Source organism: Vulpes vulpes, chromosome 14 (genome assembly GCF_048418805.1).
Source record: "Vulpes vulpes isolate BD-2025 chromosome 14, VulVul3, whole genome shotgun sequence".
Taxonomy (NCBI): domain Eukaryota; kingdom Metazoa; phylum Chordata; class Mammalia; order Carnivora; family Canidae; genus Vulpes; species Vulpes vulpes.
In genome coordinates, this window is record NC_132793.1 from 112,598,308 (window position 1) to 112,626,226 (window position 27,919).

Sequence of the window (27,919 nt, forward strand, 5' to 3'; positions counted from 1 at the left end):
CCTCAAGACACTTCAAAATCTTCCCCCCAAGAACCTCTGCCTTGCTGTGTCCACTAATTCTAATCAGTCCCCTACATTTGAAAGACTTGCCTTAAACAAGCCCCTTTGATATTTTGATTTTCAAAATATCAAAATACACTGACTTTGTCCTCCCATTCTGATATTCTGTTACACTGTCAAGGTGGCAATAGACTCAGATTGGCTGACCTATCAGTTGTTCCAGCAATATTCTTACAAACAAGTTTTTAAGAATGATGGGCACCTGGCTGGCTCAGCCGGTAGAACATGAGACTCTTGATCTCGGGGTTATAAGTTTGAGCCCTATGTTGGATGTAGAGGTTACTTAAAAGTAAAATCTTTAAAAAAAAGAAAAAGAATGAATACAAGCAACTAATCCTAGACCTGAGCTCTGTGAGTATGAGTTTAGAGTGTGTGTGTGTGTGCACACATGCTGTTAGGGACTTTCTAAAGAATGCTATCTACATGGAGTCTCTCTTTGGCCACATGGATGTCACATCCATTTTACCTGCTTTCTCCAGACCTGTTATCCTGAGTCCTGGAGGCCCAGGGAGGAGTGGCAGTTGGAGTCCAAAGTCTGCTAACCGAACTCCTTGCATGGGTGAGGTCAGTCTTTTTCTATCAAGGCCTTCAGCAGATTGGATAAGACCCACCACAGTAGGGAGGATAGTTTGTTTTACTCAAAGTTTACTGATATCTTTAAAAACATATAGAATAATGTTTGACCAACTATCTAGCTAGGTAAGATGGCCTAGCCAAGTTGACACTCTGGGAAAAGAAGGGGTGAGGGAATGGGAGGTGGGTGGGGGGGTAGGGGTGACTGGGTGACAGGCACTGAGGGGGGCACTTGACTGGCTGAGCACTGGATGTTATACTATATGTTGGCAAATCAAACTCCAATTAAAAAAGGTACAAAAATAAAAAAATAAAATTACCAAATAAAACATCAGAATTTCTCATTTTTAGGTGGCCTTTCAGGAACTGGATAATCATTTTTCTGACTCAAATTTTCTTAGAAAATTTGGGACTTGCAAAGGCTTCATACTATATATCTCTTATAGAAAAAAGATTTGCTATTGAAATTTACTTTTATATAAAGTACATAACAAGTATATGCCCCTTCCATCCCTGTGTGGCTATGGGATTACTCTCTTGCCAATGGAATGTAAACAGAAATCTAGTTAAAAAAAAAAACAAAAAAAAAAAAAAAAAACTCTGCTCCCTTTTCTTGGTCCATTCCTTCATCCTGCTGCTTGGAACATCCTGAAACATTAGTTGCCATCTTGGAGCAAGAGGATGAAGGCCACATCCTAGGTGTGCAGAGTGGGGAATTTGGTTTGATTTGGATAGGTTTGGTTTGGTTTGGTTTGGTTTGGAATGGAGATATTTTGTTTCTGATTTTGGGGATTTTTTTGCTCTTTTATTAAGTTTTTTATCTTAATTACAGTATAGTTAACATACAATGCATATAACATAGTGTTATATTAGTATCAAGTGTATGATGTAGGAATTCAACGCTTCCATGTATCACCCGGTTGCTCATCATGACAAGTGCATGCCTTAATCCCCAACACCTATTTCCACTGTCCCCTTGCCCACCTCCTCTCTGGAAATCATCAGTTTGTTCTCTATAGTTAAGCGTTTCTTGGTTTGCCCCCTCTCTCTTTTTTCTTTAGTTTGTTTTGTTTCTTAAATTCCACATATAAATGAAATCATATGGTATTTTTCTTTCTCTGATTTATTTCACTTAGCATTATACTCTCTAGCTCCATCCATGTTGTTGCAAATGACAAGACTTCATTATCTTTTATGCCTGAATAATATTATATATATATATATATATCACTTCTTTAATCCATTCATCTATCAATTGACACTTGAGCTGCTTTCATAATTTGGCTATTGTAAATAATGTTGGGATAAACACTGAGATGCATGTATCGCTTTGAATTAGTGTTTTTGTATTTTGGGGATAAATACCCAGTAGTGCAATTACTAGATCACAGGGTAGATCTTAGATCTCTTTTGACTTCTTTAACTTTTAACTTTTTGAGGAACCTCCATACTGTTTTCCACAGTGGCTGCACCAATTTGTATTCCCAACAGTGCATGAGGATTCCTTTTTCTCCTCACCAACACTTGTTGTTTCTTTTTTTTTTTTTTTTTAATTTTAGCCATTCTAACAGGTGTGAGGTAATATCTCATTGTAGTTTTGATCCCATTCTGTTACTTTTTACAGTAAGAAAACAATGTCAAAATAATATTGTGCTCTTAAAGAAACTGTAATGAATGATTTTCACTAGCAAGTGATTTTCTTTCAACCAATCCTGAATGTTTGAATTTGAAAAAATAAACCTGGCAGCCCCATCTGGATTATGGACTCAAGGTTTTCTTTTTCTGTCTTAGCCCAATATCACTGGCATACATTAGTAACTGCTTCAGAGCAATGTATCTTAAATCTGGATGGTAGATTTATCCATCCATACTTTTAAGCCTGGAGACGATCAATGTATTGGCTGTGACATTTAAAGCTAAATCCAGTGACCCACTGGTGGCCCATTGTTCCATAAATGATTTCTGGATTATAAGAGCTTCCCTATTTAGGAAATCTGGAGGGAAATACTAAGTGATCAAACCTGTGTTGACTATGTCTGAGCCTGAAGACTGCAGAAAGGACATCAAACTTCTCCACCCACCTGGCCTTAGGGGGCAGGGTTGAAACTACTTCTCACTGAACCCAGTAGTGAATCACCTGCTTTAATCACTTTCCCCCTGGTCTACAGAGTAACTGCTGTGATTAAAGGAATTCATTTTTGCATAAAGTTGGGGCATTTCTCAATATTCTTTCAATACTGGAATTGAATGCCTTTGTTTAAGGCAGTTGCACAAAAGGAAGAACAGAGTAGTAACAGTAGTAGTATCAATATTATTATTGTTTTTTTAATTCCTCTTTAAAAAATTAAAAAATTAAATTAAATTAAAAATTCCTCTTAGATAAATAAGACAGTCAAATCTCTGCTTGCTCCCATTTCCAAGCCTCCCTTATTAGTGTGTTCATTTGTTCATTCATTCATCCATTCAACAAATATTTGCTGCTTATCCACTATGACAAACATAAGTTGCCTTTGCCTTTGAAGATCTGATGGATGTGAACGAGAAAACTGACTATTTTGGCACACTATAAGCAGCTAAGTCATGATGGTCAGGACAGGCTTCCTGAAAAAGGCAATGTTTTCGCTTGGTCCTGAGGACTGAATATGTGTCAGTCAGGCAGTGATGTCAGAGAATAGGGTTCCAGGCAGAGGAAACACCACGTAGAAAGACCAAATTGAAAGAGCATGAAAGAGGAAAAACATGGGGAAAAAGCAAGAGCAGTTGCTCCACATGACTTGAGTGAAGGCATTTGGGGGAAATGGTGGAGGGACATTTTATATAGTTTCAGCCCTATCCTGAAAATGGTGGAGAGCCATTTAAGGAACTTACATTAAATTAATTCCTCAAGCATTATATAGGTTAAGTAGTTAGTAGTGGGACTTCTAGGAATAAGAGCCATCCCTCACACAAATTTAAAGAACAAAGCAGATCTGGGACACCTGGATGGCTCAGTGGTTGAGCGTCTGTCTTTGGCTCAGGTAGTAATCCTAAAATCCTGGGATCAAGTCCCCTCATTGGGCTCTCTGCAGGGAGCCTGCTTCTCCCTCTGCCTATGTCTCTGCCTCTTTCTGTGTGTCTCTCATGAATAAATAAATAAAATCTTTAAAAAGAAAAATAAAAGAAAAAAGCAGATCTAAAACCACAATGCAATATCTCCTCATACCCACTAGAATGGCTAAAATGGAAATGATAAATAATGCCAAGTCTTGGCAAAGATGTGAAGCCTCATCCACTGAGGTAATGTATATTGTGATAATCACTTTGAGAAATTTTGTTGGTAGCAACCACTAATTAATAACCTATGACTCAGCAATCCACTCCTTAAATATATACTCAATAGAAATGTGTACAAAGGTCCGTCAAGAGACATGTACAGAACCGTAGCAGGATTGTTCCTAATAACCTAAAACTAGAAATTTCCCAAATGCTCATCAAGAGTAGAATGGGTAAATGAATTATTATATATCCACACAATAAAATACTGTACAGTAATAAGAATGAGAAAATTTTAACAATATACAGCAGAAATGAATTTCACAAACACAATGCTCAGCTGAAGACACCAAACACAAAAGAGTATATATTCTATGATTCCCTTTGTATAAAATTAAAAAGAGGCAAAGAAGCTCTCTGGTGTAGGAAGACAAGAGAGTTTACCCATACTGGGTAGTTACTAAAATGAACATGAGAGAAGCTTCCGGGATGTAAAAATGTGGTTTCTTGACCTGAGGGCTTGTTATATGGGTGTGTTCATCTTGTGAAAAACTAGTCAAAGTTTTTACAATTTGTGTACTTTTCTGTATGTATGTTACACTGCAATAAAAAGGTACTACCCTCAGGGACCTGGGTGGCTCGGTGGTTGAGCATCTGCCTTTGGCTCAGGTTGTGATCCCCGGGTCCTGGGATCAAGTCCCACATCGGGCTCCTCATAGAGAGCCTGCTTCTCCCTCTGCCTGTGTCTCTGCCTCTCTCTCTGTATCTCCCGTGAATGAATAAGTAAAATCTATAAATTAAAAAAAAAAAGTACTACCCTCCCCCAAACACACACACACACACACACACACACAGACACACACATAGAGGAAGAAGAATAGAATACCAAAGGTACCATCACATTGAACTGAGACTCAAGTCTAGTGAGAGACCAGAACAGCCTTTTCAGCAGGGAGTTGGACTTAGTGCAAAAGTAACGAAAAGTTGTCAGCTGACATGTGATTTTTGGTATCCTCCACAGTATTTTTAACATTTGTAATTCCAGTTGACCCTTGGACAACATGAGTTTGAACTGCGTGGGTACACTTACATGTAGATTTCTCTCTTTTTTTAAAAAAAAACAATAATCTTTAAATATTTATTTGTTTTTTTGCTTGTTTATTCGTGAGAGACACAGAGAGGGAGAGAGAGAGAGAGAGAGAGAGAGAGAGAGAGAGAGAGAGGCAGAGACACAGGAAGACGGAGAAGCAGGCTCCATGCAGGGAGCCCAATGTGGGACTCAATCCCAAGACCCCAGGATCGTGCCCCAAGCCAAAGGCAGACACTCAACGGCTGAGCCACCCAGGCATCCCTAGATTTCTCTTTTTTAAAATAAATATAGTACAATACTATACAGTACTCTTCATTATGATTTCCCGAATAAAATTTCCTTTTTTCTAGGTTATTTTTCAGTAAAAATATAGCATGTAATATGTATTATATACAAAATATGTGTTAATAGACTGTTTATTTTATTGGTAAGGCTTCTGGTCAACAGGAAGCTATTAGTAGTTGAGCTGCAGAGGAGTCAAAAGTTCACATGGCTTTTCAACTGTGCAAGGAGGTTCATGCTCCTAACCCCCATGATGTTCAAGGGTCAACTAGAGTCACTAACATTGTGAAACTTTTACATAAAAACCTAAATGCCCTTCGCTATTTGCTTCTTTAAAAATCAATAAAGATCTAACAACACTACAGGGCGCATGGGAAAATGTCCTGTGCTTGTTTAAAGTCTAAGAGGAAATCCTTGGCTGCTTTGTGGAAAAATACTAGAAACAAGAAAAGCAAAAGTGAAGACCAGATAGGAGGCTGTTGCCAGAATCCAGATAAGGAGTGAGAGTATTTTAGGTCACAGAGATAACAGGGAAAATACCAGTACATGTGCACACTCTAGATATATTTTGAAAACACAACTGACTGGACTACCTTGCATACAAAGAGAAAGCCAAGCAGAACTCTGAAAGTTTTGGCCTGACCAACTGGAGGGAGAAAGTTGTCAATCACTGAGATAGGAGAAGCCTGAGAATTAAGTAGGATTTAAGGGGCATGAATGGGGAGTGGTCTGTTTGGGATGTGTTAAATCTGAGCTAGCTCTTAAGTAGCCAAGTGCAGATTTCAAGAGATATTTGATTATTTGATTCTGGGGCTCAGGAAAGGCTGTAATTGTGAAAACTGTCAATTTATGGTGGTATTTAAAGCCACAAGATGAGAGGCAAACAAAAGAAGGAGGTGGAATCCAAGGCCTGAGGCTGGGGGGTGGGGTATAGGAAGCAACGAAGGAGACAAAAGAGTGGTCAAGAAGGTAGGACATAACCAGGAAAGTATGGTATCCCATACAAGGAAAGCAAATGTGTTTCTGAGGATGCAGCAATCAACTGTGTCAGATGTCAAGGAAGGTGAATACTGCTGAAGGGCCAGTGGATTTAGCAGCATGGAGGTAGTTATGACCTTAACTCTACACTCTCTTGATAGTGTAGTGGGGCAAAAGGCAGACAGGATGAGTTCAGGAGACAATGGGAGGAAAAGAATAGGAATCAGTGAATTTAACGCTTTCATAGAATTTTGCTGCAAAAGGTAGTTAAGAAGTAAGATCACCAATCCAGGGATGCAGAAAAGCATATTTCTGTTTGTGTGTCTGCATTTTGTTAAGTGGGAAAATTAACCGCATGTTTGTGTGCCGATAAGAATAGTCTAGCAAAAAGCAAACAATGTTATAGAAAACAGAGGGTGCAGACCAGGTGGCTCAGTGGTTTAGAGCCGCCTTCAACCCAGGGCATGATCCTGGAGACCTGGGATCGAGTCCCACCTCGGGTTCCCTGCATGGAGCCTACTTCTCCATCTGCCTGTGTCTCTGCCTCTCTCTCTGCCTCTCTCCCTCTCTCTCTGTATCTCTCATGAATAAATAAATAAAATCTTTAAAAAAAGAAAAAAACAGAGGGAAATTTTGGGGGAAATGTTCTTGAGGAGGCAAGAGAATTAAGATCTGGTCCACACACAATTGGCTTTTGATATCATCCAAGGTGGTACATTGTTTGGGTACAGATGCTAGCAGAGAGAAAACCTCTATGGGTCTCGGTTTCCTTATTCATAACTGAGGCATATAACGCTTATTGCACCTAGATTTTATAAAGGCTAAATGACTTAATATAGCTGAGTACCTGGTTCCCAGTAGCACTCAAAAAATGACAATCACACTGACTTGTCTCATTGTCCCTAATCACAGTTTTCAGGTCTGGAAATCTCTCTGTTGAGTGGTTGTACATCTATTAAGTAAATACAAGAAGTTAATGAGATTAGGTTTATCCATAAATAATTCATCAAATTTTTTAAACATTTTTACTCTTAGTAAAATGCCTCAGGCTGCTATATGAAATGCCCCCTTATTAAAATATTAAATCAAAGGCAGTAACAAAATCTGGCAGAGCATCATATTTCCTATCTTTGGCATCTTGTTTGCATAGGTTAATTTTAAAACCAAAGATTTATTTAAATGTTCCACAGCCTTTATAACAAAATTAAGGTATGGGAGCTCCTTCAGGCTGTGGGTCAGACTCTGTGAGAAACCACCTCCTGCCTATTTGATTTCACAGCACAGATCAACCAAATGGATAAGCCAAAAGTTTGAAGTCAGCCAAGCTGCACTAATTAACTGCTGAAATTGAGGTTAAGGGCAATTCACTAGGAATCATGAACGCTGGGTGCCAGTTCTGAGGTTAACTTGCCTCAGTTGGACCCGATCCTTGGAAAGAACTTTCACTTTCTGGGCCTCTGTTTCTCAACCTGAAAAACAAAAAGCTTAGGCCTGATGCCATCATTTCAGCTCCTACAGTCTATGATTCTGAGAGTTTGAGATTATGGGAGGCTTTATGCACAGTAGGAAGAGATTACTTGGGGCCACTGCTATCCCACTGCAGAACTTGGACAGATTATGCAACTTCTTTGAGTCTCAGTTTTCTCCTCTTTTCATCTGAGGTGTGAGGACCAAACAATCCCATTCAAAAACCACTTTATTAAGGGCACTCTGCTGCTCCAAGCTAAGGGGTAAAGCAGTGGCCTCAAGCAGGAGAGGGGAAGGTATGCCAAGATCAATCTGTGGAGCATACTTAAAACAGTCACATCTCCCCTACCCCTCAGAAGGTGAGCCCGAGTGGTAGATAGATGTCTTCTCTTTTTCAGACTGGTAGATTTGTGATGGTGGCATAGAGTCTTGACCTGGGAAGAAGAATGTTAAGGGCACACATGGACTTTGTTGTTGATTAATGCCATCTGCAGTGGATACAGGCGTGGTGAGACGTAGCTGTGGCTCTGCGCTTGCAATCCCGGGTTTCAGTGTGTATAGGTTTGTCAGAATGCTTTTTTCAGTTCCATTTCAGTCACTATTCCCTTCCTCTCCTTTCGAGACCATACCCTCTCCATACATAGGCTTTGAGTGCTCTTCAGTTTTTAACTTTGACTAACACTGAGGGAAGTCAAGTTCATGGAGAAGTGTGGCAAAGCTGACTTTTCTTGTTGGTCTCTGTGGGAGATTGCCTGCAAAGGTGATCACTATGCCCCTCCTCACATCAGGAAAGGTGTCACTTTCCCCAATTCCATAACTGAGCTGGCCTTGTGATTTGCTTGGACCGACAGAATGCAGCCAATGTGATACTTTGGAATTTCTAGGCCTACACTCTAAGGAGTCTCCATGGATTGTTCTTTGACTCAGAGGAGAATGTGGCCAACCACAGGAAGCCCAGACTATCCATAGAAAAGAACACATAGAGAATAAGCTAGGTTCCAGACATATGAGTGATTCCAACCAACACCAGAAGAGCAAGGCCCAGTCATAACTAATGGGTCCCCAGCCTTTCAAACTGTTCCAGCTAGGACAGAAGATGCTTGAGTGAGGCCACCTGGAGTCCTCTAGTCCCCAATGAGCCATGCCAGCTGAGACCATGTGGGGGCAGACTTGAGCTGCTCCAGCTGGACCCCTGCCCCCTCAGATTCCCAGCCCACAGATTTCTGCACAATATAATGGTTACTGTTCTAAGCCACTAAATTTTGAGAAAGCTGAGTCTCAGATGAGTTAATTACCTTACCCAAAGTCACAAAAAGAGTAAATAGCAAACCTGAGATTAGAACACAAGCCCAGGCTTTCCTAAATTGATGATGAAATTCGTATTCTTTCTCCTCACATTCCATACTCATTGCATAAAGAACTTGAATTTCAAGATTTTAATTACAGAATGATAGGCTTCAAAGCACAAGCATGTTTAGTTGGTACCTGAAAATTCAGTTCTCAATTATACACTGACTTACTCTGCTCTCTAATTATTTGATCAGATGTATTTCAGTTTATAACTTTTCAGAAATCAGCAAAAGGGAATGTGCTTCCTAACAGTATTTTCAAGAATATTCATTAGATTTATTATAGGTAGACCTTATTTTTCATAATAAAACCAATCTTTTAAAAGTGTTATGAAAGTTTTTTCAAGTTTTATGTAAATAAAGCGGTTGTAATTTGAATTATATTTTAATGAAATAGAAGTTTCCATTTAAAGAAAATTAGCAGTGAACTTTTTTTTTTTTTTAAGATTTTATTTATTTATTCATGAGAGACATAGAGAGAGGCAGAGACACAGACAGAGGGAGAAGCAGGCTCCATGCAGGGAGCCCGACATGGGACTGGATCCCAGGACCCCAGGACCACACCATTGGGCTGAAGTCAGGCGCTAAACCGCTGAGCTACCCAGGGATCCCAGCAGTGAACTTCTTAATAGAGCTTTTGAAACATTTTGAAGTCAATAAATCATTTAGGGTCATTTTCTGTCCTAGAAGCTGAGATTTTTACATTAGTTTTTTTTTGTTTTTTTGTTTTTTTTTTTTAAAGATTATATGTATTTATTTGACAGAGAGAGAGTGAGATAGCACAAGCAGGGAGAAAGGCAGGCAGAGGGAAAGGGAGAAGCAGGCTCTCCGTTGAGCAGGGAGCCCGATGCAGGCTCAATCCCTGGCATTATGACCTGAGGCCAAGGTAGAGGCTTAACTGACTGAGCCACCCAGATGCCCCTATGTTAGATTTTCTTAAACTGGGGCACAGCTTTAAAAGATGAGAACTGGGGTGCTGGTTCCAATCCCCATCACAGACCTCTAAAAGCAGAAACCCAATAATCTATATTCTAACAAGGTCTTCAGCTGACTCAGTGGGCATTTATTGATGGAAGATAGGTAGCAGAACATCTGGATTAACAAATTGACTCTCCCAGTTCTTCTTTGATATAGAGTTGGTTACTGGATTAGAGATGGAAATGTTCTTAGGGGCCAAAGAGCTTCCTGAGAGAACAGGGAAAAACTTGAAAACCTTCCTTTTGCAAATCAACACTAGTAGAATGTATTTGGTGGTTGGAATGATCTTGGCTGAGGTTAAGCTTCCAGTGGGGAATTCCATATGAGGAAGTGGAAAGTCAGGCTCCAAGCCAAGTTTCCATGATAGAAATGCTGATTCTGGCTGGTATGTATCTCTGCCTGAAACCCCTATCCAACCCTACCATGCTGGTTTGATCATGCTTCTGGGGGCTTGCTAAGCATTTGAATTTCAACAGTGTTCCTACCATGAGAGCCCAAGCATGCACCCAATTGTCCAAGTGTGACAGTCAAAGAGTAAGACCTCCTTGAAGAGTTATTGTGTCTTTACTACAAGATCAGACTAGTGTTCTTCAGTGGTGCAGTGTGGCCAGAAAATACACTCTGTGCTTAGGACATTTAAAAGCTGAACTGACTCCCTTAGCACTAAGAAGACTGCTGAGATTCTCGGAGGATTGATGGGAAGAAGATTGGCTCTTAAAGCTCTTCGTCCTGCTCTCGATGTACTACACCTTCAGGTTTATCTTGCCCTGCTCTACTCTGTATCCATGAGGGTGCTGAACCTGAGGGCTCCTGTGTCCTCTGGCTTCTTGCTGAGTTCAATCAGTGGAGGAGTTTGTGAGAGTCTGGAGGGCAAAGAGGAGGGAGAAGTGAATGCAACTCTCCCACACTTTCTGCCGAGATCAGCAAGCTTGTCATCCCTGCTTCTGACCTTCGGGTTCATCATGGTCCCATCTCCAGCCACGTCACTTGGCCCCTAGGTTCTGTTGACACATTCTCCTCCCTTTGATTTTCTAGCCTGGGGGCAGTGATGGTTTCTTGATATTACTCATCTCTAGTCCCTGTTTGGCTTCTTGGCCTTTTCCATTACTGATGTAATAAATTCCCTGCATTAAATTCCCTTTGTTGTAAATACCTAGAATACTTTTTTTTTTTTTCTGATCAGAACTTGATGATATAATTGATTTGGCAATTGTAACAAAAGGGTAAATTGGATCTCTCAACTGAGATACACAGATAAAATAGATCTCAGATATCAAAGGGAGTTGTGAATCAGATGCCACAGTCCTGAGAATTTGCAAAAGATCAGGAGACTTAGAGGTGTTGTAAACCCCTCACAGACACTGAGGATTGATCTCTATGGTGTGTATGCCCCGGGCTCCCATGCCCTCTGGCTCCTGGTTGGCTTCAGCCAATGTAAAACACTGGTTGGAGATGGGGGTGCAATAGGAAGAAAGAGAGGGTACTAAGACAAGTTTCCTAAAGCATAATCATGGTGCCAGCAGGGATCAGGTGAGGACTCCAGTCTTGGACCCACACCAGCCAAAATCAGCTGACTGTCATTCCTACTCTGCTCTTCCAGTCTGAGATTTTAGCAGTGGCTACTTTCCTCACCTATGGCTAGTCTCCTTAGCAGGCAGTCTCTCTCCAGTGATTACAGATTTCCCCAGGTCCCTCTAACACACATACCTAGGAATAATAATAGCTCCCCTCTGTTGCTATTCACCGGATGCTTTCTATTCTCCGTTGGTTCCATTAACCCTGCCCAGACCTTTGGAAGATGACCGCTCTTCCAATGCTTTGTAATTACCCTCTAAGTGTGCCATCTGTTTTCTGCCAACAAAGTGATTTATACAGGGCACCCAAGGAACAGGAATTGAAGACTAAAGACAGGGTGTGTGAAGAAGACTTCCTTTGAGGGAACTGAACTGGGAATTCAGGAGGAAGGGCATCTGGGGTGCCCAGGGAAGAAAATGACTTGGGTCATTGGAAGTTCTGGGCACAGGGGACAGAAGCAGGAGTGCTTTTTGACTGTGGGCTTCACTATAGGGTGTTCTGACAGGGCTATTTCATTGAGGAAACCTCTGATGTCATGGGCTGGTCAAAATTACTAGAGGAGATTCTTCAAATCTCTTCTGAATGGCAAAGCCACACTTCAATTTTGTAAAGATTAAGTGGAAAAAGAAGAGTGGGAGCAACGTCTCTGCATTGAGAATTCCACCTGACACTTCCTTTTGTTTTTGTATTTACCACCGCTTTTGCATGCGACTATTGCCACATCCTCTAAGATCCTCTCTAGAAAATAAACCTCCAATCATCACCCAAGGAGCAGAGGAGAATTTGAGAATTTCAAATATTTCTTATACAGACTAAGGAATCCTCTGGTCTGACACACCCCTCTCCTTTAGTTTCCAGAAGTATCTATTTTTATGAATTCTTTCTGAGGGATTGGTGATGTGTATAGTTTGCTTGGGTTGCCACAACAACATACCACAGCCAGGGGAGGCTTAAATGACAAAAATGTCTTTTCTCACAATTTAGGAGGCCAAGAGGCCAAAATCAAAGTGTCAGTAGGGTTGGTCCCTTCTGAAGCTTCTTGCCTTAGCTTATAGATGGCATCTTCTCCCTCTGTCTTCATATGGCCATCCCTCTGTGCGGCTGTGTGTCCTAGTCTCTTCTTATAAGGACATCAATCATATTGGATTAAGGCCTACCCTAATGACTTTAACTTAATCACATCTTTAGAGGCCCTGTTTCCAAATACAGTCTCATTATGAGGTACTGGACATTAGGGCTTCAATGTATGATTTTGTGGGGGAATATAAGTCAACCCATAATAAGCAGGATAAAATTGAATTATTTTGACTTCCCCCTGTGCTAGCTTAAATTTAGCTTTTTCAATTTACTAAGTCCACTCAATTGCAGCTGTTTTCTACCTTCCAAAATGTAGTTGTCATTAACTCTCCTCTCAAAATCTTTACCCTGAAAGATTTATGCTTTTCTTTATATGTCTCACTTATTCCCATTTAGTGTGATTTTGGAAGTCAGAAAAAGTAAATGCTTGTGTTTCATCCATCATCTTTCATCAGATGTCTCTAGCCCACTTTATACCTCTTAACATGACAACATAAGAATTTTCTAAATCAGGGGAGGCTGGGTGGCTCAGACAGTTAAGCATCTGCCTTCAACTCAGGTCATGATCCTGGAATCCTGGGGTGGAGCTCTGTGTTGGGCTCCCCACTCAGTGGAAGGCCTGCTTCTCCCTCTCCCTCTGCTGTTCCTCCTGCTTTTGATCTCTCTCTCTCTCTCTCTCTCCCCTTTTCTATCAAATAAATAAATAAAATCTTAAAAAAAAAAAAAGAATTTTCCAAATCATTGGGAAGTCTCCTAAAGCTTATTTTTATGGCCACATAATTAATCTTCCAACTGGAGTGCTCTATTTATCTAATTGACCTATGGCTGTGTTTCCAAGTTTTTGATAGAAATAACACTACAATAAACATCTGGGTCAAGAGTATTGACCTTATAAATATTTCTTGATATCTCAATTCATCAACTCTAAGATACCATCCATTGTAAGATACAGCAAAAGAGGTGAACAACTTTACTTCTGGAGAAGAGGAAAGGGGAATTGGTAAAGTCAAGAGACTGGTTTTTATGTCTTTCAAAACTTTTTGACTCTATGTGTATCTATAAAATCTGAAAAAAATAAAAACTGAAGGGAAGAAAATTAAGCCAGAAAATTGTGTCCACAGGAGTGCCTGGGTGGCTCAGTACATTAAGCATCCAACTCTTGATTTTGGATCAGATATGATCTTAGGGTCATGGGATTGTGCTCAATGGGGAATCTACTAGGGATTCTTTCTCTCTCACTTCCTCTGCCTCCTCCATTCCATGCTCTCTCTCTCCCTCTCTCTAAAATAAACAAATCAATAAAAAAGAAAAAGGAAAATTATATCTGCAGTGTGACCTCATTATTTAAACCCCCCCAAAAAAAATCGCAAAAAATTATTAAGGATCCATAGGGGTAAATCTAAGAGTTACTTTTGTTTTGATTGTTATTTCTAGATTTTTCAAAACAGAGGTAAAAAGTTTCTGAAGAAGAAAAAGGGTTACTTAAAAAGAAAAATGAGCAGAAGGAAATGCGCCAAACTATAGTCCTTGCATGATGAAACTATAGATGTTAGTTCTCCTTTGTGCTTCTTTGAAGTTTCTAATTTCCTCTGTAGACATGTTTGGAGACTTATGGGCCTAACAAAGAAAACTCTGCTTGAGGAATAAAGAAATCTGGGATGCCTGGGTGGCTCAGCAGTTGAGCATCTGCCTTCAGCTCAGAGCATGAGCCTGGAGTTCCAGGATTAAGCACCACATCAGGGTGCCTGCAGGAAGCCAGCTTCTCCCTCTGCCTATGTCTCTGCCTCTCTGTATGTGTCTCTCATGAATAAATTAATAAAATATTTTAAAAAAAAAGAGAGAGAGAGAGAGAAAGAGAGAAATCTCTTTGCCTCAAGGAAAGAACACCTGAAAGGACATCTCAGCTCCCTTTGGGATCAACTGAGGCCTTTGCTGACACTGCATAGTAGCCTTTTCTCCTTTTCCCCAAAGTTGATTATTTTGCCTCCCCTCCTGAAGTACTGATCCTGAGAGCACCCAAAAATAATTGATTGCAATTAAGAAGATATGTATATATATATATATATATACACACACACACACACACACACACTTCATAATAATCAACACTTGAGGACATGGTCAATGGATTAATACTCTTTAAAAAAATTATAATTCTCATATGGTTAACATACAGTGTTATATTAGTTTCAGGTGTATAATCTAGTGATTCAACAATTCCATACATCACCTGGTGCTCATCATGACAAATGCACTCCTTAATCCCCATCACCTATTTCACCAATCACCCCACTCACCTCCCCCGGGTAATCATCAATTTGTTCTTTAGAATTAAAAGTCTGTTTCTTGGTTTCCCTTTCTGATTGTTTGTTTTGTTTCTTAAATTCCACATATGAGTGACATCATATGGTATTTGTCTTTCTCTAACTAGTATCATATTGTTTTGATTACTACATCTTTGTAATATAACTTAAAGTCTAGAATTGTAATACCTCCAGCTTTTCTTTTTCAAAATTGCTTTGGTCATTCAAGGTCTTTTAGGGTTCCATATAAATTTTAAGATTTTTTGTTCTAGTTCTGTGAAAAATACTGTTGGTATTTTGATAGGGATTGCATTAAATGGATAGATTGCTTTAGGTAGTATAGAAACATTTTAACAATATTTGTTCTTCCAATCCATGAGCATGGAATTTCCTTCCATTTCTTTGTGTCATAATAGACTAACTTTTTGAGTACCTACTTTTTGCCAGCATTAAGTTCAGTATTATAGCAAAAACATAAAAATGGTGATTATCTCTGGATGACAGAATTAGCAGTGTTTTTTATTTTCTTCCTCTTTTAAACATATTTCCTAAATTTTGTTTTATAATTACATACAAAGTTATAAAAATTTTTATAAATCAACCTTATACAAATAATTTTTTAGGATAGCAAGTATTTCAATAAACATTTGCTATAATCTTTATATTACATGTAACCTCAAATTCTCCTCTTCACTCTCCAAAAAGCCCAAGACCTACAAAATAAGATGTGTCAACCTAACAGAAGTTGAAGAACAAGTTTGAATACCAAAATTTGGGATATGGAGGGCTGTCATTAATTTTCTCATCCAGAAATAAATAACCTGAGTGTTTTCTGAATCACTTGCATTTTGAAGCTGAAAGGAAAAGGGAACTCTTAGGTGTTTCCCATTGACTTCAGATAAGTAATGTGACAAAACAACCATAAATATTTCCCATCATTGAGTTTTTGACAAAGACACCATAGACATCAAGGAAGTTAGGCCTTGCACTTGAGAATCTAGGACCAAACCCTAAATGCTCTGACATTTTTTATCAGTCCAATCTGGAATCTGTCATCCAAAGATTATATTCATTAATTTTTCTTTGTTACGTATCTATTTAGAATATATTCTTAACTGACTACAATTTTCAGAGAGAAAATTCAATATATTGCTACTCTAAAGCAAAATATTTTAGAATATTATTCCTTCTTCCAAAATATATTTGTTTTGCTTTCCCCCCACCACCCTTGGCTCAAATATATTTTATTGCATCTCTCTGGCAAAAACTTTTTACTGAATTCAAACAAGGATACTTGAAGGTTAATTGAAAAGTGAACATTTTTTTGTAATCTTTTCCCATTATTAATGAATTTCCGCCAAGCCAAGATAAAGGTGAAATGTAAAGGTAAGTCGATGTCTTCCAAATTAGAAGTATGGCCATTATGATGATTCCATGCCACGTCACATCCAGAGTGGCACTGCATGGTCTAATTGAACATGGTGTAACTAAGTGAGAAGCCAGGAGAGTTGATCCCTCTAAAAATGTTCCCAACTTCCTCTGGTCTGGAACAAACAAAAGTATAGCAAGGACTTCTGAGAATTAGCCATATTCATCATTTTTTTTTTTAGATTTTTTTTTTTAATTTATTCATGACAGAGAGAGAAAGAGAGAGAGAGAGAGAGAGGCAGAGGGAGAAGCAGACTCCATGCAGAGAGCCCGACGTGGGACTCGATCCAGGGTCTCCAGGATCAGGCCCTGGGCTGAAGGCGGTGCTAAACCGCTGAGCCACTCGGGCTACCCCATATTTATCATTTTCAAGGAAATCACAGAATATTCATTAGAGAATGGCTTATGTGAGGTTGCCCTCATTAGGAATTGTGGGAATCTTTGCTATGAATCATTGGAAGCTAGCTGGGTATCAGATGGCATATGATAGGGAAGGGGAGGCACTGAATACTTTGGTCCCTCTAGTTGTGAACACAGGGAGAGGTCACATTCCTTGAATCTAATGGGGATCTACATGGTTCCCTCCTTTGCAGGGTCTGCTAGATCCCCAGTCTGTTCTATAAGCTGCTGCTAGACTGATCTCCCAAAACAGCATTCCTTTCCACACATATTTGCTGGTGGCCACTTACTGACATGATGATTTGATGATCATAGAATTTTAGAGCAAGAATGATCTTAGAAATCACTTTGTCCAGCTCTCTTACTTAAAAGCACAAGAAAATTGAAGCCCAGAAAGGTGAAGCGACTTGCCCAAGGCCAAAGAGCAAGTTATTTCCATGCTACTCAATCCTCAAGGCAATGTCCACTTACCTGCCTCCTCACAGAGATACCCAAAGCATCAGACACATTCTCCTTATGGGTTGAAAATATTCCTACTGCTGAAGAGATAGTATGTGGAAAAGTGAGGGAAGCCAGAGATCTAGAAGAGTCCTGAAGGCTCCACTGGCAGGGCTAGGAATCAGTTATAGAGAGTTGGCCTCTTCCAAAGAGGGCTAACTTGGCTGATGTCTGAATGGAATGTGTTTCCAGCGAACAGCTAGAGATGCAATGAGTGCCTGAATAGCAGGGAGGAAGGCTGCCCTGCTCTTCTTCCCTTCAAGCTTCGAAGAAGGCCCTAATGAGGGCCTCATTCACATGAGGATGGGCAACTCACCTTGAGGTGTGAATAATTTAGGGATTAGTCTGTCCTGGTCTCCAAGGTTTCAAGAGTTAGTGAGGTTTTAAGGGAAATCCAGCAGAGAGATGAGATGAAGCCGCCAAAAAGGAAAAGAAAGGAAGGGTTTGCCCACCCTTCCCTTTCTCCAATAGCCCAAGATAAGTTAGTTCAGTTACTATTGATCACCCACAATTACTTACAGAGTCGGGCTATATCCCAAAGACAGAAATTAATGGTGACCATGTCAATGAAACAGGTAATATTTTGGAGCATTTGCTCCATGCGAGGTGCTCCACTAAGTATCTTCAGTTCATTAACTCCTGTGATCCTCACAGTGGTATCATAGCATGTGCTATGATTAGCACTATTTCATAGTCAAAGACACTGAACCATGGAGAGATCATATTCCACAGCCAGTAAGAGAAGTGGCTGGACTTTAGAGTCAGATCACCCAAGTCGTGAGTCCATGTTTTTAGCCCCTTCCCCTGCCCTTAAGGAGATAACCATGTAGCAAAGGGTGCAAACATGGGAATAAGTAAATTTCCATTCACTCCTTCACCCATGCAGACATTCAGTGGGCATTTATCGAACGCCTACTAAATGCTAGGCAGTGTGCTAGGCTCCAAGGAAATAAAATCCAGAGAGGCCTGGACCCCAGAGTCAGAGAGACAGGGTACCAGGTCTCCCTTCTCTGGTTCCCTGCAGGGATCCATTTACAGCACTGTGTTTGCCTTACTCCTTAACTAGATACACAGCAACCTGATGCCAAGGATGTGTCTCATGCATCTCTGTATCCATAGCCTCCAGGCAAGATACCTGGCATGAAGGAAATGCACAGTGAATATTTGTTGGATAGAATGTAAACAGCTTGAAAAGGGTCCAAGTGTAGGAAAACTATTCCCTGGCTCATTTAGCTTCTGCCTTGTTGAATCCACAGAAGAAGCATCCATGAAGTAATCTATGTAGACAACTTGGCTGACAGTATCCGCTTGTGGGTGTCTCCCTGTATGTCCAGATTGGAGCTCTGGGTTTTGCAGTCAGCTCCCTTGATCCTGGAATCTATCACAATGTTGGACCTTACCAAAGCAAATCCTTTCAAATAGTAGCATTAATATCTAGAATCATGATAAAACTGAGTGAAGAAATGAATTTTGGAGTTAGACAGACTTGAGTTTGAATGCTAGCTCTGCTCCTAATCATTTTTTCTAAAAGTCATTTAATTTCTCAGATTTTCAGTTTCCTCATCTGTAAAATAGGAACAGTAGTCTACTTAGGAGGATCATTGTGAGGATTAAGTGGTATGATAGTTAATTTTATATGTCAACCTGGTTGGGCCACAGTACCCAGGTATTTGGCCAAATATTACTCTGGATGTTTCTGAGAGTGTGTTTTCTGTAGATGAGATTAACATTTAAATCAGTGGACTTTGAGTAAAGGAGATTGTCCTTTGTGTGGGTGGGCTTCACCCAACTAGTTAAAGGCCTGAATAAAAAACAAAAATGGACCTCCCCTGAACAAGGAAGAATTCTGTTAGCAGATAAGCTTCAATCTTGAAACGCACTATTACCACTCCTGGATCTCCAGCCTGTTAACCCATTGTGCAGACTTTAAACTTGTCAGCCTCCACCATCGCATGAGCCAATTACGTAAAATAAATATCTCTTTCAGAGCACTCTGTTGGCTCAGTTGGTAGAGCATGCAACTCTTGATTTCAGGGTCATGAGTTTGAGCCCCATGTTGGGTGTTACAGCATACTTAAAAGTTAAAAAAAATCTCTCTATGTGAGTGTATATATAAACATATATGTGTGTGTGTATATATGTATATATATATATTTACAAACACATCATACTGATTCTGTTTCTCTGGAGAATCCCAACTAATATAAATGGTATGATTCACGAGAAGTCCCTGACATACAGCATGTTCTCAATAGATACTAATTTTTTTTTCCTTTCTCAGAGACCTTCAGCCTCTTCATTCCAAAGGTAAGCAGAAGGCGGTTCAAAGAGGTACCAAGACTCATCCACTTTCCCAACATAACCTTGAAGAGTTTAAGAAGATGAATGAGATAATCAGCTTTAAGCATCACAACTTAAGGCACAAAACATCTGTTCCAGGCCTGAAGGGATCATTTCATTTTCAACAAACTATCCTTGAAAGGACTTCAGAGTTCATCTGATGCAAAATTACAAGATGATGGCCTAAGGACCACATACTGATATAGTTGGTTTTGGTTTTTTAGGGTTTTTGTTTTGTTTTGTTTCCTTATTTTTTACTCACGCAAGCTTTTTATTTTTTTAATTTAAGATTTGAAAGTTGTCACATAAAAGTCTAGGTTCCTGGCTTCTTTTGATAAGTAGAAGGTCTGGTGACCTCAGGGGTACATACCTGGAGCTGAGAGGTCACTGACACCATTGGGTCATTGGGCCACTTTATTCATTTGTGTCAACCCCTGAATACATTTGAGTTTATGATTCCTTGTGTCTTCCAGCTCCTTCAATTCAGAAAAAAAAGGAAGCATAGACGCGAGAGGGTCTAATGTACTTAAACAAAGCCACATGCCAGATTGGCAAAGCCAGATCTAAAACCCCACAGTTTTGCCTCTCAGACCCTTTAAAAATATGCTGTATTCCAACTGAGCACAAGTGCTTTTATTGACAAATTAGATGATTCCTAAGGGTCTTTTGTTCCCCTGTAAGGGTTATTTATTTTAGCAGTAAGATCAAGTTTAGTGTCACAAATGAATGCAGTGTTTTAAGATGGGGCTAAAATATGAATTGTCTTACTTATCTCTGTGTTTATAAGCACAGTTCTGTGGTCAGACCAAACTTGGTTTTGCCATTACCGTAGGCAAGCTTCTCATGTTTCTAATAAGAGTTATACATATCACACAGTGACAGTGGTGAGGATTAAATGAAATATTTCATGTAAAGTGCTCAGTATGGTGTCTGGGATATAGTAAGCATTCTACAGATTTTGTTGAATTATGACCTCAGAGAAATTAAAATAAATATGGCAAAACTAGCAAAGTAGCTAAATACTTTTGCATCTGCAGATATGTATGGGTTCAAAGTGACCCCCACAAATTCAAATCCAAAACCATGGTGTTTTCCTCAGCATCTCCCATTTTATACATGTGTTCCATGGACTCATTTGATCTTACTTGCAATACATGAAGTATGTCCATGCAAATCTATTGATTAAAGTTCAAGACTTATTTGTGGTTATTTTTAATGCCCTCAGAATATAATTCACTAATAATACACAGTCAAGGTATTATGTTAAAAAAAAAAAACAAACCCATGTCTTGAATTAACTCCCATTGTCTGGATGGTTGAGCTATAAAGGTGATACACAGTTGGGTTAATTTGCCGCTCTTTGTATTGATTTTAGGATCTGCTTTATTTCATCCTTTATGGTTTTGTTTTGGCATTTAATAGGTTATACTTCAGTTTCAATCAATAAGTTGAACTATGTTATTGTATAGCACTGTGTTATTGGAATTAGAGCAATGAAAAGGACAGAGGCCTTCTAAAAGCCGAGCCAGAGTGGAGGAGCAGACATGTAAAGAGACCATTATTATAAGCAATGTCTGGGATGTGTGCACTGAGAGCTTAGGCAGGTCTTAGTACCATGAGCCATAGAGCCATAGACAGTGGGGCTTACGGAAGCTTGCTGAATGAATGAATGAATGAATGAATATGAATGAGTCATTGCATTTGTCTCCTCTAGACTGTGAATTCTTTAAGGTAAAGACTTCACCTAATTCATCTCTGCATCCCAGCTTTGACCTGAGTTAGGCTCCATCTGTGCTTTTAGAGTGGAAAGCAACAATCCAATGGTCCCGCATGCAGAACTAGGCCCTAATTCCAAGAATACAAAATTTTTCAGTTGCTGGAGTAGCTATCCTTTTCCTGATCTTTTCAAACTCCTCACTTGCTGCCACTCCCCTCAGTTCTGCACTTTGCTCTGGTCTATGAGGAAACAACGTCCCTCCTCCTCCTCTCTGGGACCCACCCTGTGTGCGTCCCTGGAAAACCCTTCCAGACTAGCCCCACCTCCCCCCTCCCAACACCCCCCGCTGGCCTCTGCTTCTTTCTTATGCAGAATCCCTGCCTCTGGGCCAGAGTGACTGAGGGCGAAGCCCAGTGACTGAACTGAAGACTCTCCTTGACCCATCTACTCTTCAAGGTCTGAGATAATAACTGTCCTCCTAATGCAGTTTCTGTGTAATGAAAACTTACGGGGTGCTAAGGTCTTTATTTGCTTCCTCTTGTCTAACATTCGCAGCCCTTTGATGGAAGCATATTTTTGAGATTATGTGACTTCTCTGTGTTAAATCATCAGTGATTCTCTTCCTGAACATTAAATGAAAGAAAACATAATGAAAGACAATGCCAGCTTGCCAGTGGGAAGGACCTGAAAGGCCACCTACCTCGTTTACTGATAAGGACGCTGGAACCTATTCACCATTTCATCTGAGGACACCTATTGAGCGCCCTGCCTTTATGGACCTTGTGCGCTTTTCGTTATGTATTTTACTTATGATAAGTTTATTAATTCACTCAACAAATACTTACAATATGCTAGCCCTTTCCTAGGAATACAGCAATGAATAAAACTGGCAAAAGTCCCTGCACTTCTTACAGCTTACATTCTAGTGAAGGCAGACAGAAAGTAAATAAGCATATACATAAACACTCTGTCACATGGTGCGGTGTGCAAGGGGAGGCAGCCCAGGCAGTGTACAGCCTGGCTCTCCCCTACATGAGCTCTAGAACTTTGGTCAAGCCACATAAGTTTTCTGTACCTCACTTCCCTCATCTATAAAATGCAAATAATAATAAGGCCCACATCAGAGGAATGTTGTGAGACGTAAGCAGGATATTTTGGAAGTGCTTAAGATAGTCTCCTGCAGGGATCCCTGGGTGGCGCAGCGGTTTGGCGCCTGCCTTTGGCCCAGGGCGCGATCCTGGAGACCCGGGATCGAATCCCATGTCGGGCTCCCGGTGCATGGAGCCTGCTTCTCTCTCTGCCTCTCTCTCTCTCTCTCTCTCTCTGTGACTATCATAAATAAATAAAAATTAAAAAAAAAAAATTTAAAAAAAAAAAAAAAAAAAAAAAAAGATAGTCTCCTGCACATAGGAAGCACCATGAAATTTAACGAAATGTGCAGAGAAGGGGCAGATGCAAGGAGGAATACAGCGTATAGAGGCTGGTCAAGGAAGACTGCCAGAAAGAGAGACACTTAAGCCAAGACATGAGGAGGGAAGAGAACTTACTGTGCAGATATTGAGCAAGTGTTCTAGGCAGAGGGAGTAGCCCACGCAAGGCACCAAATGGGGAATGGCAATCAGGGAGGAGGCCAGTGTTGTGGGAGCAAATGAATTGAGGAGAGAAAGGAAAAACTGAGGCACACAGACCTGGAATGGGGGAGGCAGAGAACCCCGAGGGGCTTACAGTCCATTTTGGCTTTTGCTCTCCTGCGCCAAGGAGGCTTTAGAGAGCTTTAGCCTCAGGAGGGACTCTATCTGTGTTGTGTTTCAAAAGCACCCCACTTCCATCTGTGCATGTGGTGCGGCCCTCTCTCTAAACGGAGGTTAGACCTGGCGAAGCACGAGTATTGTAAATGTGTAAACTAAGAGGATGGTTGGATTTTTTTTTTTCAATGTAAACACTAAAAACGAACAAACAACAACAACAACAAAAAACCCACAAAGGTTTTATGAACAGCAAACTCAATGTAAGGGCATTTTAGTATTAAATTTTTTATTGATAATTTGCTTAAGAATAAATATATGAATTATTGTAAAAAAAAAAAAAAAAAGCACCAGTCTGTCTGCATCAGACTCACTGAATGGAGGCAGAATCAGGAAACCAGTCAAAGAGGAGTTTGCAAGAACCTGAGGTAATTAGGGGCTTGAGAAAGATGGTGAGATGTGGTCAGGTTCCAGATATATTTTGGAGGTCAAGCTAATGGGATGTTCTGTAGGCTGGATATGGGATTGAGAGAAGAGTCAAGGAGTGTAATAAAGGAGAAGTCCTGGACACTATGAAAGCACAAAGGAGTTCTGGAAGGGGACTGAAGAAAGCAGACAGTGAGGAGGGCCCCAGGGCTGGAATTAGTAAGGAAAAGCCTTGAAATGTGGGGCCTGAGAAAACCATTCCATTTAAACATCAGCCTCCTCAAGTCAGAGTTATTGTTTAAATGCTTAATCCCTTGAATTTCCAGAGCATATGGAACAAGAGCCAGAACAAGCATGTGGATACCCTACAGCCCATACATAATGCATCTGTCAGGTCCACTCTGAGCCCATAAAATGGGCTGTTATACCAATGTGATTGTCTATCTCCTCCTGCTGGCCATCCTTGTATTTCAGTTTACATGCTGGCTGTTATTTGCAGGGTATTGTTATACTTACCTTGAATATTTGCCACAGCTTTCCTTTACATATTCAATTTTTATATGGGCATTTTAAATAGAGTCAGATTTATAAAAATTCGATTTTTGCCTTGAATTTCAAGATGATAATTGAAAAATCATATCATCATCATCATCATCATCATCATCACCACCACCACATCAATAATCTACCTTTGTTCTATGCTTTCCCCAACATTTTCTCCTACTCCCCTCCATGAGGTAGGTAAGTTTTTATACAAGGAAAAACTGAGGCTCAGAAAAGTGGGACTTTCTACTCTGGGACTGAGATGAAATGAATGAGCTTTTTGGATTTGAAGAAATAGTTAGGTAAGAGCTTATCTTTGTTTGGCATTTTTAATTTTCCAGAATATTCTTATATCCAAGTTGTGTGTATCCACAGTCTATCCACTGTGTCACACACTCAGCCAATACTCATCCTCTTCTTTTCTGGGTTTTCTTTTTTTTTTTTTTTTTTTATTTATTTATTCATGAGAGACACAGCAAGATAGGGAGGCAGAGACATAGGCTGAGGGAGAAGCAGTCTCCATGCAAGGAGCCTCATATGGGACTCCATCCCAGATCCCGAGATCACGCCCCGGGCCGAAGGCAGACGCTCAGCTGCTGAGCCACCAGGCATCCCTTTTTCTGGGTTTTCATCCACTGGCCTTGGCTGAAAAATAGCCATTAGTCTTCAGCAAAGAAAGGAAATTTAAGAAAACAAAGTACACAGAAAACCTGACTACCTGCCCTTCAAATCAACCCCAATATTTGCAGTAGATCCAGTAATAAGCTCCCAGGACAATGCCTTTAATGTCTCAGAAAATGACATTATGAAAGTGGAAAAGCCCAGACCCCTTTCTCCAATTTAAAACCCAACCTTACTTCTCCTGACTTTCTTGAAAACCAGGTGATGTCCATGTTATAACTCAAAAACTCAAAATGGTTTTCTACAAACGCATTTAAACATCAGTAGTGTTTCTTATAAATCTCCCTGATGTGACACTGAATACATTAAAAACTCAAAGATATGCTACAGCCCCATAACCAAACACAAGACATATTTATCAGCATAATCAGATGTCGAGCCTCACGTAGGGTAATATCTCAAACTACCAAGGCTCAGAATTTTCTTTTAGTAAATAGTTGGAAAAAGAGTCCTTGGATTACAAATACTGAATCACAAACATCTTATAAATTCAAGTCAGCTAGGACTGTATTGGTACAGAGGACTCCATCTCACTGAGCAGCAGACTGTCACCCTGAGTCCCTGGGAGCCAGCAGGGCCTTGATACCAGAATCCAAGGATGAGGCACTGTTTTCACCCAGGATCTTCACAAGGGGCCTGATAAGAGGTGTCACTCCCCCTATTATACCCATGAGGAAAGATTCCATGAGGAAATGAAGCACTGTGCTCAAAGTCAGACAACTAGTTAATAACAGAGGTGGGACTCTGACTCCAAGTTAGGATGCCCAGTTGTCCCATTTGCCTGGGGCCGAGAGGGTTCCCCAGATGAGGGACTCTCAGTGCTAACATTGGGACAGTCTTGGGCAAACCAAGGCAAATTGGCCAGCCTGTATATAAGTCCAGTGCCCTTCCTACTAAAAGGGACTGCTATGAGGTGACCTGGTCATCCAACCTGTCTTAACAATATGAGAATTTCAAATGCCTAGTTAAAAACAATCTTGTGGGATCCCTGGGTGGCTCAGCAGTTTAGTGCCTGCCTTCGGCTCAGGGTGTGATCCTGGAGTCCTGGGATCAAGTCCCACATCAGGCTCCCTGCATGGGACCTGCTTCTCCCTCTGCCTGTGTCTCCGCCTCTCTCTCTCTCTCTCTCATGAATAAATAAATAAAATATTTTTTAAAAAAAATCTTGTGTGGTCCTCTTCATCTAATTCCATTATGGCAACCCACAGCCCTGCATCACAATTGGTGATACTGAACCAGGTTATGACCTAGATTTATTTTGTATATCTAATCATTACACCAAGGATTTAGAAAAGGTTCTTATTCCTAAAGGACTAATCATGGACAGAACAAATTGGCTTACATCTGAAAATCTGTGAAGATAGGAGGCTATCACATGGCAGCCCAGTTGGAGTATCTGCATGTCCCAGGGGGACTATAAATTCTCTACTGACTTGCTGGATTATTACAAAGCACTGAACAAAAATAGTAATATATCCACCTCCTGACTGCAGATTTTATGAGACCAAAAAGCTATTGTAATGACCATTCAATTGGAGCCATAAAATAAATTTATGGAGATGATTTGGCAACTTTAACTGGAAAGAATGCCTTGGTTGCTATAGATACAACTGGCATTGGCAAAACAATGCAAATCTTGCTTTCCTTTCCTTAGTCAAGCAGTATCATCCGAAGATGGTCAGCACTGCAAATTTGCTGGTAAAAAAGCTCCCCAAAACTATTGGATATAGACTAGATTGTGTTGGATATGAAATTCCAGGCTACTTTGTTGTAGGATATGTCTTTGACTATAATTAATACATCAAAGGTTTATTTTTTTATTTTTATTTTTTTAAAGATTTTATTTATTTATTCATGAGAGACACAGAGACAGAGAAAGGCAGAGAGAGAAGCAGGCTCCATGCAGGGACCCCGATGTGGGACTCGATCCCAGGACTCCAGGATCACGTCCCGGGCCGAAGGCAGGCGCTAAACCGCTGAGCTACCCAGGGATCCCCAACATCAAAGATTTAAATCACGTTTGTGTCCTTAGCAAAACTGGAAAAGCAAAATATCAAGCCGAAAATGAGAGCTCAAGTTGGGTGGCAGAGTTTGGGAATATCTGTAGTCCAATTGTCGTCACCAGTAAAATTGACAAATGGTCATGTTCTGTGGCCATCCGTGTAGTCGAGCTTCTTGCATGTGCTTTCTGAGAATTTTATCTGTTGTATATATTAGAAATACCAGTGGCTGCCATCCTGAACTCTTTAGTCTGAGCTTGATAGTCTATCGGTTCTCTTTGGAGGGATTATTGTTTGATTTATTAATGGAAAAGTTTTAATGACAAAACAAAACACTTCTGTAAGAAAAATTTAAAGAGAAGATATATTATTTTATTGAAGTGCCCTATTAATTTTTTATAGTCATGAATTCATGAAAAGAACAGAAGTGATTGAACACTGTTAATTATTATACCACTTTAAAGAGTAAGAAGCAGTTAGTTTTCTTATCTGACAGTATCTAAGAGGTTTATTATAAACTGAATCATGTTTTTTTTTTAGTTATGTTAATAGCATTTCAGTGATATTAACTGAATTTTCTCATTTATTCAGACTATTTCCAGTGAATCTTCTTTTGGTTCTTTTAAATACTAATCAGTATATTCCAAAAACCTTTACACATTTTTAAATTTTCAATGCAGAATCAATGCCTCTTAAACCAACAACAACAAAAAACAACCTTTTTTTTTTTTTAACACTGTCCATTGATAAGCTACACATTGAATGGCAGGGACAGGACTGGGTGGGGCAAATGTGACACCTAGGGAATTGCACAGGTCAGAGAGTGATGCCTCCCTAAATTCTGTGTCCTCAGTGACTTAATTCACCCTCTACACTGCCAAGTAGAACAGACATAGACAACACTTCCTGGCTTTGAAGTATCCTATTCAAGTTTCTGATTGAAAACATACATATGCATGCCAATTTGATAACATTGCATGAATTTAATGTCTTACTTGGGTTAAATTAACTCAAGAGGAAAACCCCATGTCAATATCAACATTTTCAAACACTTTGTCATTGATGAAGATTTCCATCAAATTCTACCAACTTTTTTTTTCTTTCGTACATAATTTATTCAGATAAAATATATTTCTATCAGCTACTTTTTAAAGTAAA

At 40.0% G+C, this 27,919-nt stretch overlaps 1 pseudogene; it reads left to right on the top strand.

Moving 5' to 3' along the window:
• LOC112922584 (hypoxanthine-guanine phosphoribosyltransferase-like) overlaps positions 1-26,953 on the top strand; it is a 44,167-nt pseudogene extending 17,214 nt beyond the window's left edge.
• The last annotated feature ends 966 nt before the right edge of the window (positions 26,954-27,919 follow it).